Here is a 3,332-nt window from a genome sequence, read left to right on the forward strand (position 1 = left end):
AAGTGTCTATTTAAGTTCTCAAAATTAGTGGGAAAACAAAAACTTTCCAACTTTCAATGCCATTTTGAAATAATCATTCAAGTGTTTATTTAACTTTTCTATATTTAACAATTTTTTAAAAAATATTTATACTATTATTTTCAGATTGTTTAAGTCTTTATTTAATTGACCAATCTCCTAATATATATATATATATATATATATATATATATATATATATATATATATATATGTATATATATATGTATATATATATATATATATATATATATATATATATATATATATATATATATATATATATATATATATATATAAAATGTAGAGTACCTGGATAAACAATAATTAACCTTCTAATTAAAAGCTTAAACTATTCTGATTTATATTGATTTGGCAATAAATGACGCTGACGCGTCATTACCAAATTTATTCCAAATATTTTTTATTTATTTTAATATGTTATTATTATTCCATTAATTAGTGAATTTGAATTTGAATAGCCTAAACTTAAACCTAATTATTATTATCAAATAGCAACTCAAGATACACGTTAGAAATTGAAAAGCCTTTATTTATCTTTTAGAAAAACAAACTAGCATATAACAAGAAAAGTCATAATTCAATAACCACAGACACAACTTCCCATATCCCTTTAATGGAAGTGCATCATTACATCAGAGGAAAATTCCTCTTCATTTAAATACCACACAATATCTGTCTTCCTCCAACCTTCAAGTGTTTATCCGAAAAAGGTGAATGCTAAAACCTCTGATTGTTTTATTCTCTGTGTCATTTTGTTGTTACAAATGTCTTTTGGAATCTGAACCTCCCCACTTTCTTCATCTTCAACGCCGATCATCCAATGATCTTCGCTTCACTCCTTACCAAACTTATTTTCACTTTTTTTTATTATCTTTGCTTCCATTTTCATTTTTTTCTTTCTATTAGTTTGTTGCATTGTACCTATTTGTATTTTTGTTTCAAAGAATTTCACGTTTTCTGAAATTCAACTGAAGGTTGTTTTTTTCTGTTTCAGTCCTAACAAATGTGTTTTGATGATAACCACTGTAGGTTTATTGCAAGCACTAACAGAGGCTGTAAAGGTGCAATTTATGTTTTCGGTGGTGGTTCCATTGTTGTTCTTCGTAATGGCATGACAAGAGCCCATGTCTTTAGATTCATATTCACATCCGCCAAAATAGCTTATAAGTTAAAGTTTTATTTAGAAGATCCTTAAAATTTCAATTCCATCCCTACACTTTTCTTAGTTACAATTTTCTTTAATTTTGTACAATGTTCTGTAAAAAACCCCAATTTACTTACTGCAATTTTGTCTAATGTTTCTTAATTGAAAAAAGCAATATTTTGATTTTTAAAAATATTGTTTTTACTACTGTAGTGATTTCTTAATATATCGATTTATATGTGCATGTCAAAAGCAAAGAAAAGAAAGGAACGCTAATTGAACCTTAACTATTGTTAACCAAAATTGAGACTATGAAGTTTTTTTGTTTTTATTTTATTTTTAAATGTTGAATATTGATTTTTATTATTAGTATTGATTTGTTGTCGTATTAATTTGTTTGTTTTCAAATTTTCTTTCTTGAATAAAGAAAGAAGTAGAAGCAGAAACTTTGTCTGTCAATGTTGTTGTAGTGATGGAAGAAGTGTATCATTACTATCAAAGTGCAATAAATTTATAATATTTTCTTTATGTTTGCCTATTGGTTCTTACTTTTTTGTGTGTATTGCAGTTAAGAATCATGGAAAAAGAAAAGGTTCGTATTATCATGGGAAGCACCTGAGATGAACAAGCGCTCATTCAAGTATGCATGGGTTCTTTACAAGCTTAAGGCAGAGCGGGAAAGAGGTATCAACGTTGATATTGCTTTGAGGGATAATTCTTTGAGGTTAATTCTTGGTGTTGTTCTTTCTATTATTGCTATTCATCAAAAGAATTTAATTCATCAAATTGAATGGTTCATGTGATTCCATGTGATTGCTTATTTGATGTAACTTAGTGTCACGTGGTTTGTGTTCTAACTTCTTGGAATTAAGAGAGTAAATAAATAAAAAGGAGTTGATATTTAATATGAAAGTTGGTATTGGAATTCATCAAATTTTCATTTTGGATTCTACTTGCGAATGCCATTTTTATGCATGCCACTTTAAATACATTAGTGCAATCCATCTATTACTTATAAATGATATTATCTTTTAAAATTATTTATTACCAAAATCAATAAATGAATCTTAAGATATTTTATGATAAGAAATTAAATGATTATAAAATAGATCAAATAAATTGATTGGTCTTTATTGTTCTTTATTGAACAATTTCTATTCTCTTAATCAAATATATTAATAAATATTTAATACAATTTTAATTAAATTGATTAATAAAATTTATTTCATATCATCGTATCACTTTATAAAGTTGTTAGGATCACCAAAGTTAGGTGATTATTATAATACGAGTATGGTGCAACATAAATTTGTTTCAGTTTTTTCTCTTTTCTTTGTCTTTATGACTGGACAAGTCAATTTTGATTTGGATTGTTATTGCAGGGTTTGGATTTAGGTTTTGATTTTTGTTTTTACATGCCCTTACTTGCTCAAGGCTACTCTCTATCTCTCTGTCGCCGAGAAATGGCAGAATCAACAACTTCACCACTTTAACATCCATTAGTATCAAGTTTCTATTGATTCATTTCACTATTTAGTTAAATATGTGTTGTGAAAGTACAAAACAACTGGTCCTTATAATAGATTATAATGTTACTATAACTTTATTTATAAATTATAAGTAGTTCTAAAATAATTTTTTTACTTAAAGAAATCTTAACCTGTGCCTCGCACGGATATACATTTAAATCATTATTTTCCGTGCCTCTAAAATATTATTCATTTTGTTTGTAAAATATTGTTTTTAATTGTTTTATTTAAATCATTATTATATAAGATTTTATAACCATTTGAAAATATGTTGAATTTTAAAAGTAATAAATTTTAGAAGAAATGATAGAAAATAAAGATTCGTTTTAATTGAATGAAATTTTTTCAATTGATTTCGTTTGAAAAATTAAGGATATGTTGAATGTTTAAATTAATAAGACGAATCAAAATAATTGTTACTGATATATCAATTATATAAAATTTTAAAAAATTAGTTTTATATATTAAAATTTTAATGAATAAGTAAGATTTATGAAATTGATTTACAATTAATGTGTAAATCATTTTCATTTAAAAGAATAATTTGTTGATGATGTAAACTGTTTTTTTATTAGTAGCTTAAATCCAAAAATAACTGATTATATATTATTTGACAT

At 25.1% G+C, this 3,332-nt stretch overlaps 1 long non-coding RNA gene across 1 annotated transcript; it reads left to right on the forward strand.

Annotated features, from left to right (window-relative positions):
* The first annotated feature begins 619 nt into the window (after positions 1-619).
* Positions 620-1,945, forward strand: LOC131642408 (uncharacterized). The gene is made up of 3 exons (XR_009295882.1): positions 620-752; positions 1,072-1,103; positions 1,755-1,945. It is a non-coding gene; the product is annotated as an uncharacterized LOC131642408 (long non-coding RNA).
* The last annotated feature ends 1,387 nt before the right edge of the window (positions 1,946-3,332 follow it).

This window comes from Vicia villosa, unplaced genomic scaffold, assembly GCF_029867415.1.
Source record: "Vicia villosa cultivar HV-30 ecotype Madison, WI unplaced genomic scaffold, Vvil1.0 ctg.004940F_1_1, whole genome shotgun sequence".
In the NCBI taxonomy this organism is placed as follows: Eukaryota; Viridiplantae; Streptophyta; class Magnoliopsida; order Fabales; family Fabaceae; genus Vicia; species Vicia villosa.